Source organism: Tachyglossus aculeatus, assembly GCF_015852505.1.
Source record: "Tachyglossus aculeatus isolate mTacAcu1 chromosome 12 unlocalized genomic scaffold, mTacAcu1.pri SUPER_6_unloc_1, whole genome shotgun sequence".
NCBI lineage: Eukaryota > Metazoa > Chordata > Mammalia > Monotremata > Tachyglossidae > Tachyglossus > Tachyglossus aculeatus.
In genome coordinates this window covers 12,747,289-12,760,452 of record NW_024044828.1, presented here as the reverse complement: position 1 = coordinate 12,760,452, position 13,164 = coordinate 12,747,289, and the positions used below count along the sequence as shown (strand labels likewise).

At 40.8% G+C, this 13,164-nt stretch overlaps 1 long non-coding RNA gene across 1 annotated transcript; it reads right to left on the bottom strand.

Annotated features, from left to right (window-relative positions):
• Window positions 1-8,890: 8,890 nt before the first annotated feature.
• Window positions 8,891-12,636, bottom strand: LOC119920800. Its single transcript, XR_005448435.1, has 3 exons — window positions 12,571-12,636; window positions 10,297-10,347; window positions 8,891-9,106 (listed from the first exon to the last, which is right to left on the bottom strand). It is a non-coding gene; the product is annotated as an uncharacterized LOC119920800 (long non-coding RNA).
• Between the last annotated feature and the right edge of the window lie 528 nt (window positions 12,637-13,164).

Below are 13,164 nucleotides of genomic sequence, written 5' to 3'. Positions count from 1 at the left end.
CACTGATTCCCTGCAGTATTGACTAGTAGAGCAACAGGTGCTATATTATTGATTGATTGGCTATTAGAGCAGCAGGTGTTTATTTATTGATCCTGATACAATAATATCCCTGCTGTCCCCTCACTGAAGGGGCATGGGCAGTGAACTTAGAGGGGGATTCTGCTACACCAAGAAATAAAAAATGATCTGATTTATGCAAACCCCTTCAGTATTTTCTGGATGCTGGAGTTTTTAACCCAAATGTTACTCAGCTTTTAGTTAAATGAATATGATCTTTCCCTTGAATATCTCTGTCTTCTGTAATTTTGTTTAATCAATCAATCAGTCTATTGAGTGCTTACAGTGCACAGATCAGTTGGGAGAGCACAGCACAACAATAATATAGCAGATACATTTCCTGCTCACAATGAACTTACAGTCTAGAGAGGGACAGACTTTAATATAAATAAATTATGGATCTGTACATAAGTGCTGTGGGACTGGGGCTGGGTGATTGGTGAATAAAGGGAGCAAGTCAAGGCAATGCAAAAGGGAGTGGAAAAAGAGGAAATGAGGGCTTAGTCAGGGAAGACCTTGTGGAGGAGATTGCTTTCAATAAGGTTTTGAAGTGGGAGTGATTGTGTGTCAAATATGAGCAGGGAGAGCATTCCAGACCAGAGGTAGGATGTGGGTGAGGGGGTCAGTGGTGCGGTAGATGAGATCGAGGTACAGTGAGTGGGTTGACATTAGAAATGCAAAGTGTGTGGGTTGGGTTGTAGTAGAAGAGTGAGGTAGGAGTGGGCAAGGTGACTGAGTTCTTTAAAGCAGATTGGTAAGGAATTTCTGCTTGATGCACCAGTGAATGGGCAACCACTTTTCTCCTCAGTTCTTGATGTGAACAGGAAAAATAAATACACACTCCCCATGTTTCAAGGCAGAGGTGCTGTCTCCATAGTATTGGAAAGGTCCACAGTACTTATGCGAAAAATTCTTATTTTTCCTATTCCTAATTTATTTAAATGACTGTCTTATTCTGGACTGTAAACTCCTCGTGGGCAGGGATCATGTCTACCAGTGCTGTCATACTGTCTTCTCCCAAGCACTTAGTACTGCTCTGCACACAATAAGTGCTCTATAAATACCAATTTCTAAATCACTTAAACACTGTTCTAAGCCCTGGGCTGATACATGTTAAGCAGGTTGGACACAGTCCCACATAGGGTTCACAATATAAGTAGGAGGGAAAATAGGTATTGAATCCCCATTTTACTGTTAAGCAAACTGAGACGTAGAGAAGTTACGTGACTTGGCCAAGGTCATACAGCAAACGACTGGCAGAGTCTGGATTCAAACCCAGGTCCTATGACTCCTAGGTCTGTGCTCTTTCCACTGGACCATGTTGCTTCTCAAGAGGTGTTGAGGGCCTCAAGTAAATTCTTTCATTAAAGCAAGAATGGTTCAAAACAGGACAGAGCAGAGGTCTTCTGAAGTTCACTATTGACGAAGTTTTCTCCTTGAATAATTTTCTTTTTCCTTTTATTTAAGAAAAGCCTAGAAGTAGCTTTTAAAGTGAATGCCCATTTAATTTCAGGTATAAAAACATGATAGGATATGAGTCACATTCTCTCAGTAAAATCAGATTAATTCATTAAGCCATGAGAGTCACATACTCTTTTAGACAGTTGTTATAAGACAAGAGTGCGCAAGTTGATTGATATTCTGTTAGGAGTTCCAACATTTGCATGTGTGAGTTTGAAAAAATAACAACATTTCTAATGTTGCATTTAAACCCTCAATTTTGGATAGGTTTGGATTTCATACAAATTGTTGTTACGTGTTGCTAAGTTTTTAGAGATACTGACACACACTTCCTTACTGAGGTTTTGAGGTAGGCCAAGGCCAGTCTTTGAACTAGCCAAATTGAGCCTGTGTAAAATATTAATCTTTCGTTTATCCACATTTAAAATATTTTATCCATGTTGATCTGAACGGAAAAATCACTCAAAAATTACCAACAATGGCTACACCCTCATCAAATATTTAGTAGCTGTTAAGGAAAAATAATTGGCAACTCTCAAAGCTACTATTTACTTTCTTTGATTAATGTTTACCAGGTGGAATTATTAGAGTAAAATAAAATATCACTGCTCAACACTCACCTAATATCCCCTTTCCTTATCAGCACATATGTCCCCTTCTTCTCCCTGCCTTGATTTTTAACTTTTGGAACCATTTGATTTTCAGAGAAGTGAAATGACTCGCCCAAGGTCACACAGTGGACAATTTGCAAAGCTGGCATTGGAATCCAGATTCTTCTGACTCCCAGACCCATGCTCTTTACCTTAGGAAACACTGCTTCTCTATTCAATTCTCTCCCTTCCTCAATCAGTCAGTATTATTTATTGAGCACTTACTGTGTACGGAACACTGTACAAAGCATTTGGGAGAGTGGAACACAACAGAGTTGGTAGGCTGTACTCACAGATAGATTGTTACCCGCCTCGGAGAAGCAGTATTGCCTAGTGGAAAGAACATGGGCCTGGAAGTCAGAGGACCTGGGTTCTAATCCGCTCTCTCACGAACCCCACACATCCAGTCTGTCACCAAAACCTGCTGGTCTCACCTCCACAACATCGCTAAGATCCGCCCTTTCCTCTCCATCCACCCTCTACCTTGCTGGTTCAGTCTCTCATCCTATCCCAACTGGATTACTGCATCAGCCTCCTCTCTGATCTCCCATCCTCCTGTCTCTCCCTGCTTCAGTCTATATTTCACTCTGCTGCCCGGATTATTTTTGTGCAGAAATGCTCCGGGCATGTCACTCCCCTCCTCAAAAATCTCCAGTGGTTGCCTGTCAATTTACAAATCAAGCAAAAACTCCTCACTCTCGGCTTCAAGGCTGTCCATCACCTCGCCCCCTCCTACCTCACCTCCCTTCTCTCCTTCTCCAGCCCAGCCCGCACCCTCCACTCCTCTACCACTAACCTCCTCACTGTACCTCGTTCTCGCTTGTCCCGCCGTTGACCCCTGGCCTGGAATGCCCTCACTCCACACAACCGCCAAAATAGCTCTCTTCATCCCTTCAAAGCCCTACTGAGAGCTCACCTCCTCCAGGAGGCCTTCCCAGACTGAGCCCCCTTTTCCTCTCCTCCTCCCCATCTCCCCCACGCCCTACCTCCTTCCCCTCCCCACAGCACTTGTATATATTTGTACAGATTTATTACTCTATTTATTTTACTTGTACATATTTACTACTGTATTTTGTTAATGATGTGCCTATAGCTATAATTCTATTTATTCTACATGTTTTGTTTTGTTGTCTGTCTCCCTCTTCTAGACCGTGAGCCCGTTGTTGGGTAGGGACTGTCTCTATATGTTGCCGACTTGTACTTCCCAAGTGCTTAGTACAGTGCTCTGCACACAGTAAGCACGATTGAATGAATAATCCCAGCTCCGCCACTTGTCAGCTATGTGACTTTGGGGAAGTCACTTCTCTGTGCCTTAGTTACCTCACCTGTAAAATGGGTATTGAGACTGTGAGCCCCACAAGGGGCATGGACTATGTCCAACCTGAGTAACTTATGTACCCCAGCACTTAGTTCAATGCCTAGAGCATAGTAAGTGCTTAACAATTATTATTATTATCATTATAGTTTCCTTGCAGTTAAAATGAGATTTTGATTTATTTGAATGTTGAAGTTAATTCTTTTAATTGGTTAGGTTTTACTGTATTTGATATTGATTTTTCAGAGATAGTTGTATTCAAAGTCCTGTGAATTGAGAAGGTACTGTTTGCCACCTAACCACAGCAAACTTCAATTCATCATGGAGTTGCAACCTACAATGTCTTCTGAGTCTTAGAAAAATTTGCCCTGCCATTTGTGTCGATGACATTGCTAACAAGGAGCAGGAAGCTTATATGCACCTGGCTTGCGTATTCCAGAAGTTAGAGAGGGTGCAACTTTTATTACCAATGTACAAGTGAGGAAAATACATCCCTGCTTAAAGTGGCTTTTATCCCTGTCAGAACAGACTTCTTCATGACTTTGCTGTCCTGATGCAAAAACTCCTCTTGAAATTGCAGGATGAAACTAAATGTTTTGTTTTGCCAGAGCATTTGTGAATCTTTCTTGCACTGGGTGCTTTTCTAACAGAATCACAAATGGTAACTGTACCACTGAATCACATTTCCTAAGAACAGGCATTCTTTCCACGTTCCTAAGAGACCCATTTTTATGCTTTAAAAGAATTTAAAAGTGGAATATTGCTGCCTTTAAGATGCCAATTAACTGTAACTAATAGAAATAATAATAATAATAGCATGCATTTCTGTGTAGTTCTCTTCATCCCTAAGGATCTGAAAGTGCTCTTTCTTTCTGACAGGGTGATATAAAAGCTGCATAAAAGCATTGATTCAGTCACCTTGAGGTGAAATGCAGTAGCTATTAAATAGTCCACAACAACAGAACCCCAACTGGGTATGATAAACCTACTTGGTTTGTTTGCTTTAGTTCAGACATGCCCGGTACACTATGGCCTCCATGTTTAGGGAGGTAATTCTGGTTCTGCTTTTAATGTGAGAGGAATGAAAAGAGTAAGCCAATTGTCAGCTGTGTGACTTTGGGCAAGTCACTTAACTTCTCTGTCCCTAAGTTCCCTCATCTGTAAAATGGGAATTAAGATTGTGAGCCCTTTGTGAGACAACCTGATCACCTTGTAACCTCCCCAGCACTTAGAACAGTGCTTTGCACATAGTATAGCTTAATAAATGCTATAAAAGAAAGCAGAGGTGAAGTGGGAGACAGGAGTGGATGAGTAGGAACAAAAAAAACTGATAGTGCCTTGGAGTCAGGGGTCAGTAGTTTATGCTTTATTGGAGAGTAATGGACTATTGGAATTTTAGAAAAATAAACTGGGCAGATGACACTGGTTTTCAGTATCTACTTGGTCAAATTCCTTACATTCTTTGGGCTGCACATTCACAGGGAAGCCATCTTTGAATTATTTTGAATTTCCCCAGCTTCTTTCCCCCAAAGTGATACTTCAGCACTTCTTCACCACCTAAACCCTTAGGTCCTCACAACTTTAGCACATATGTACATATTTTATATACTCTAACACTTCCCCTCCTATCTGTAATTTATTCATTGTAATGTCTTCCATGCTGGGCTGTACCTCCTTGAGGGCAGAGATCACATCTTCAAATTTAGTTGCAGTTTCCAATCGCCCAAATGATAGACCCTCATTAAATGCTACTGTTTGATCAGTGTCAGAGCCAGAATTAGGGGGCCACCTGCATCTTAGATGGGCTATCAAGACTCGGCAGGGGCAGAAATGTAATATGGGGAATATATCAGAGGCAGTGAATTATACTTTCCAAGCACTTAGTACAGTGCTCTGTACACAGTAAGCGCTCAATGAATATGATTGAATGAATGGAAGAAAGAGAAGGTAGTTAAGTCCTTCAGAAACATGGATTTAGGCCTTTACATTGGAGACCTGAATTGTTTTACCCCTGGTATTTTGACTGATGAGGTTGGAAATATTTGATTCTCTTCATATTCACATTCTGGAAAGGATTTAGGGGAGTGTGGACAAACAGGCATAAGACTATAGAGGACAGTCAATAAGACATGTTTCTCTTGTGGCCTAGCTGCTTCTCTAGTAGCCTGGCTGTGTCTCTGGAGAGTTGTAAGAGTCTTTCCATTGATTAGGTTTTTTTGTCTTTTTCCTCTCACTCTTCTACTACTTATTGCTGTTCTTTCTCTATCATACACCTGCCAATTCACAACTACAGAACTTTCAATTACAACCTCACCCATGTGTGCATCCCACATGAGTGTTTCACTCAATAATTTTGTATGAACTAGCAAGAGCACAGTTGTGTTTGTCTCTGAGGAGGGCACAGAGATATTATGTCTCATGGCCGCACACTGCACTTCGACCCTGACCAACTGCCTTGCAATGCTTGCTTTTGACTCAAGGAGGGCTGAATGAGAGTGTGGATCACTCAGCACAAGCCATCACCAGCATGGGATAACAATTCCAGGGCTTTTCCTGCTGATGGTGGGATGCCCTCTGATGATAGGGCTAAGAGGCAAAAAAGGAAACAGTACCAGGAGCTGCCAACAACAAATACATCAATGCAACGATGGGTGGTCTTGGGTTGAGCTACATGTGGTCTGAATTGTCTCTCCTGCAGTGGCCTTATCGGTCACTCTTGGGTAATTTCACTGGCAGTGAAATTAATTCATCCTCGAATATGATGGACCACTGTAGACCAGCCTGGAAATTGGGAAAAAGATGAAAAAGGCATTTTGGCTTCCCTGTGCTTTCTCTTCCTGCCTGGTTCGTGCTGAAATGTTTGTATTTGCATTGCTGCTACTTCTCCTTCTATTTTCCTCTTTACAAATTACGGACTCAATCAAATTCTCCTACTAATTGACCTCTCTGGGCCAAGCGCTAAATTGCCTGCGATTGGATTCTGATTTTATGGGATCATAAAAGTTATAGATGAGAAACACCTCTCAGGTCATGTTCTACTCTCCCCGTTAATGCCAAATTGCTCCCCAATGTTTGCTTTCTACAGCTTTCCCATATGCCGTTTTTAATGCCTCTGGTGATGATGGATTCAGATGATGATGACAACAATAATGCTAAAACTGATGCTTATAATGATGGGATGTGCTTAAGAGCACATTTATTGCAAGAAACTCCTCCATTTCCTTTGCAGTCAGTACCTTTCCCCAAAGTCAATCACACCCTGCTTGGAAAGAAGGCATTTTGGGTACAGCAGTTATTTCACTGGATGACACTGTTAGGGTTCCACTTTGTTGTGGGTCTGCAGGGTTCCCTTAATTACCTCCATAGAGTAACCAATTCATTCATTCGGCTGCATTTATTGAGTGCTTACTGTGTGCAAAGCACTGTACAAGGCCTTGGGATAGTACAATATAAGAATGAACAGGCACATTCCCTGCCCACAGTGAGCTTTAAATCTAGAGCATTCATCTGGCCATCGTAGCTGCAGTATGTAGATGTGTCTGGTAAGTGACAAGAGGCTTCGGAATTTGTTGATTATCAAATGGGAAAACAAGGCACAGAAAGGAAACTTTTATTACCCAGAGCTGCTAAGGTTTGCTACATCCTAGGAGTGTTTCTTACATCTCCATTCTGTTCCCTTCTCTCAGTGATGGACCTTTGGTGGTACAGGACTGGATATTGAGAGGCGCTTGAGTTGTACTCTCAAAAGAAAAAGTTGAAAACATTTTTTAGATACAGCTGCAAAGCAACAGTGGCATCAAAAAAACATTACTAGGTCCTCTAAGCAGCACTGCAGCATTTCAACTGATTCATCTACAAAGGCAAACACTTTACCCCCAGTCAACTTACAAGATGTGAAACGGAATGGTCCATAGGATAGCCTCAAGGATTATTGTAGTTGTTTAAGAGAAAGACTCTTAGAAAACCAGAAACTCTGGATAAGAAGTCTTATAACTTTTAAGGCAGCCATAAGAAAGAAACCTCTTTCAACTGTGAGACATCTTCTCCTCTGTGTCATCTCCTTTTTATTAAATGCCTCTTACTGTTGTTGTTTTTCTCCTTCAGCCAGCTCTGGAGATTGTGTACACATTGGAAATTGCAAAAAGTGAGAATTTTAGTCATTCAGGGAGAGACCCTGTTCACACGCAGGATGATTCCGACCTTTTTTTTTTTTGTCTTTTTTCCATGAGAACAGGAGTTAGTTAAATGAGTCAGCTGTCTCTAAATGTGGAAAATAGTTGAGTTTTAGAGGAAAAAAAATGGATTGCTAAAAACAAGGTCTACTGCTAAACTGAACATATGTTGCTCATAATGTCACTTTCTAAATCAATGAAATTATCATTATAGAACATGTCGACAAATTAGACATGTAAAGTACCGGCTGTATGTGGGGAAGATGTAATTTGGCTCCATAAAAAGAAATTAAACAATAAAATATCAATGACAGATGTAGTTAGCTAAAGGTTTTGAGGTTTAAATACCAATTTGTGGGGGGAAAAATTATGTAGACTAAATCCGAGTTCCAAATTAAAATTCCAGCCTTCATGGTGTGAGAAGATTATGTCTTTGGACCAGATGTTTGAAGACCTTATCGAGCCCATTATTTAATAAACAAGTCCCATGGCAAATTCTCAGATTTGTCAAATCCAAGTAGTGGAATCCAGTGACTGTGGAAATTATAAAAGCCAATTGAATATTGAGAGTTCACTCCGGTGATCTAAAAGAGGAGGTACAGGATTAGCTGAGCACTGGGAAAAGAACGTTCTCTCTCAGTAAGGTTTGTTTCAAAGACCATTTTCCTTCTCAGTCTTCTGTTTCCCAGCTAATCCCACTTAGAACAACAGTTCCCTGTATTTTGGTAATAGTATTAGAGATACTTGTAAATATTGGATTGGCCACCAATTTTTATCAGTCCATCTTCCCTCATACTTACCCAGCCTGTGTTAGAATAGTAGTAATGTCAAACCCAGCGAAAGGAATCAACTGCTTCTTCCTTGGACTTGTATTATACTTTACTTTAATGTACTTTAATGCTTTCAGGTTTCTAAGGTACCATTTGGTGTACTGGGACAATAGTTAATATCCCCATGGGATGTAAAAGCCATTGTATCTTCCAAAGCACATTGCTTATTCCCAGACAGTGACTTACTCACACGGCAAGATCTGGCCCTATATTTATAGTTATGAATTATAAATAGCTAATTAAAGATTAATACAAAGTCTCAGTAGGCCTTATCATTGACATACCATCTGGTTGTTCCTGAGATGTTTATAGAACCCTGGCACTTACTTTTCACAGTAAATGGCAAGACCTTTTCTAGAAAATGAGGCGTCATTTTCCCCAGCTCTGTAAGATTTCTGAAAATGTTTTTATTTATACCATCCTGCTGCTCTTTGAATGCTTAAAGGTGGTGACTAAAGTTCCATCTGGACACGGTTTAATGTTTCATACCCTGTCCCCGCAATTCAAACTCTAAGTCTCTTTCCAAGATTGAAATGATTTAGAAGGTTTTGCATGGAAACCTTTGGCCACTTCCTGTGCTGTCAGCATCTTCACAGAGTGAATTTCGAAGTCAAATAACACCTAAAAGTAAAACCAGAAACAAGCAGCAAGATAAATCCTCCTACCACTATCTCGGGTGCTCCTGTTCCGGTTAATGTATAATGTACCAGTGGTCATGCGTGCAATTCAAAATTTGTTCTTCCATCTCTCCAGTATGTCTCACTTCAAACATGCCATTGCTGAATTGGTGACACACTAATTACCATTGGCCTGTTAATGTTGATAGCATTTGATAATAAAGCTGGCACCCTGTACAATCTTGTACTCTGAGGCTCAACACCAGTACTTCTTCGTCACAATGATAATTGTGGTTTTTAAGCATTTACAACATTCCAAACAGGGAATGCAGGGGTACAGACAAGATAATCAGTCCGAACACAGACTCTGTCTTACATGGGGCTCACAGTTCATTCAATTGGATTTATTGAGCACTTAATGTATGCAGAGCACTGTACTAAGTGCTTGTACAGTCTAAGTACAGTCTAAGTCTTGCACAGTCTAAGTAGGAGGGAGGTTGAGAGAGAACGGGTACGTAGGCCCTATTTTACAGATGAGGAAAGTTGAAGCCCAAGGTAAAATGATAACTTCCCCAAAGTCACCCAGCAGGCAAGTGGCAGAGCTGGGATTAAAACCCAGGACCTTCTGACTCTCAGGCCAATGCACAGTAGGGCAGTGCTACTTGCAGTGTGACCTTGGGCAAGTCACTTAGCTTCTCTGTACCTCCTTTTCCTTGGTTTCCTTTTCTGTAAAATGAGGATTCAATACCTGTTTACCCTCCCCCTTAGGCTGTGAGTCCCATGTGGGACAAAGACTTAATCTGAGCTGATTTATTGTAACTACCCCTCTACTTAGCACACTGCCTGGCGCATGGTAAGCATCTAACAAACACCACAATTGTTATTAATTGTTATTAGTAAGCAGGAGATAGGGCCAATACCACAATTACTATTTACTATTATGTAATCTAGAAAATGAATCCTGTTTGCCCCAACTCAGCCTAACAGTTTTGAGTTTCAGTGTGCTGTATTGCAACAAAAAAGCACTAGTATCAAAGAGCTGTACCATTAGCCAGCTAACACTAGAGAACATTAGGGCCATTAAGCCACCCAAGGACTCTGTGGATCTCTTTTCATCCTGCCATTAGCCAGCCCCCATGCAGGCAAAGCCAATCTGAGAGCTTTTGGCTTTGATTCTCAGGTCCAAATGCTCACTTGATTCTTGATGTGTCCCAAAGCAGTATCTCCTGTTTCCTGCTCTTCAGCCTAATTGGAGAAAGCATCATAGTCAACAAGTAGGGATTGAGATTCCTTAGGGGCAGTGTATGGAAATACAAGTTAGAAGTCCACTCTAAAGAATAAGCGATGAATCAATGATATTATTGATCGCTTATCATGTGAAGAGCATCGTACTAAGCATTTAGGAGAATACAATAGAGTTGGCAGTCTGGTTCCCTGTCCTCAAGGAACTTACAGCGTAGTGGGGGAGACAGACTTTGAAATAATTTACAGATAAGTAAAGCAATGGCGTGTAAGGGTAAGTACACATGTGCTGTTGGTGTGGGAGAAGAGTATTCAAATGCTTAGGGTGCATGGAATACTATTGATAACTGTGGTATTTAAGGGCTTATTATGTGCCAAGCACTGTACTAAGCGCTGAGGTAGATAGAAGGTAAGCAGGTTGGACACAGTCCATGTCCCACCTGGGGATCACAGTGTAAGTAGGAGGGAGAGTAGATATTTCATCCTCATTTTAAAGATGAAGAAACTGAGGCACTGAAGAATTTAGTGACTTCTGCAAGGTCATATAGCAGGCAGTGGCAGAGTGAAGAAAACAAGTAGCTCCTGCCCTTGAACATTCTTGTGAGATCTTAAGCCTGTTATGGGCAGGGAATGAGTTTCTTAAATTGTTGTATTGTACTCTCCCAAGTGCTTAGTACAGTGCTCTGCACATGGTAAGCACTCAATAAATAGGATTGTCTTTTCTGAAGTAAACCAGTCACTCTATGTTTTGTAAAAGCAAGCTGTTTAATAGTAGAATTTCTACTTTGTCAAGTAAACCTGTCTCGTTCTTTACGTCCTGCTTCTTTGATCCTGCTCTCTCAATTTTTCTGGGCCTTTCTAGAATGAGAAGCAATCAATCGGTGGCACTTACTGTGTGCAGAACATTGTACTAAACGCGTGGAAAATATAATAGGGTTAGGAGATATGATCTCCACCCTAAAGGACCTTACTGTCTAGCGGGGAAGGCAGACTTTAAATTACAAATGGGGGAAATGGAAGAGACTAAGGATAGTCATTTAAGTTCCATGGGGCTGAACGTTGGGTGAAAATCAATTTCAATATGAGCTCCATTGGATATACTCATTGTGATGGCCATTAATATCCACTTTTGTGGACATTTGGCAGAGTACAGCTCAGTCCTTCCAAAGTGTGTCCATTTAAGTCTACTGCTCAGTTTATATGGAGAAAGTATTTTTTTAATCACTTTTCTTTTTTAATGGAATTGTTTGAGCACTTACTGTGTGCAGAGGACTGTACTGTGTTTGGAAGAGTACAGTATAACAGATGGTATTAAGTGTTTACGCCAGACACTGTACCAAGGATTGGAATAGTTACAAGTTACTCAGGTTAGACATAGTCCATGTCCCACAAGGAGCTCACAGTCTTAATCCCCATTCTACAGATGAGGTAACTGACACACAGAGAACTTAAATGACTTGCCCAAGGTCACACAGCAGACAAGAACCCCCAGGTCATTCTGACTTCTAGGACTATGCTCTATCCACTAGGTCATGCTGCTTTGCGGGAATTTGTAAACTCCCCACTAGATTGTAAATTCCTTGAGGCATGGAATCCTATCTTCCAAGGCTATTGTATTGTACTCTCCCAAGTGATCAATTCAGTGCTCTGCAAAGAGTAAGCACCCAGTAAATACCATTTATTGATTCGTTGTCATATTTATTGAGAGCTTTCTGTGTGCAAAGCATTGTACTAAGCACTAGGGAGAGTACAATATAATAATAAACAGACACATGCCCTGCCCACGACATGCTTACAGTCTAGAGGCATGCCCTGATTAACCTATCTTCATTCTTCAGAAACAGTGGGTTCTTGGAAATTGGAAGGGCACTAAGATTCTGAGAATACAAAAAGTCAGCAACTTCTCTGCTGGCCCAAGATGTGGGTTTGTGAGGCCAAAAGCAATTTCTACAGATAGATTTGGGGTTTTTAGATCAAAGCAGAAACGGCCAGGTGTAAGTATCCACAGTGGTGCATTCTTTAAAGTACCTCAAGCTCAGCAGCAAAGATAAAGGGAAAGTTGCCCTTTGAGAAAAAGAATAACTGTAATCTCTTAATGGACAAAGATTGTTCGCCCATTGTTCTTCATCATGGAAACGCACCGCCTTTCTTTTACCTGAACTCAGGTTTGGGGATTCTTTAAATGACACAAACTGAAGTTGAATGACTTCTTAATTTAAAAAATACCTTAGAAATACTGTTTCAATATTTCCTTTATCTTCTGCATGAATGGCAGACCTTTGAGTTTTAGCATTTTTCTGTTCCTGTTGTTTGTTCCCTATCTGAAGTCATAATCCTCTTTGTGACATCTTAACCCCAAAGTGGTTGCTATGGAAATGATAAAGATATCACAGAGGGATTATGACTTCTGCTAGGGAAGAATCCAAACCGTGTGAACCCTTAGCAAAGAGTCAGTATTACTGCAAATGCCTACGTTAGAAAAGAACAAGGGCATGCAGCAATCCAGAAAATAGAATGGGAAGAATAATTAAGGTAAAATGATTCCTGCTAATCCAAATATCTCTGATAATATTAGCTGTTCGTGTGACTTCATCAGCAGTGTTCTGGAAGATGAATTCCTTGTGGGCTAGGGATCGTGTCTGCTGACTCTGTTATATTGTTCTCACCCAAGCACTTAGTACAGTGCTCTGCACACAGTAAGTGCTCAATAAATACGATTGATTGATTGACATATGCTTTCCTTGGGAATCATTCCAGAAGAGGAAATATGGAGGTGATACTTTCCATGGGAATCAGATTACAGTATTATACCCTACCAAG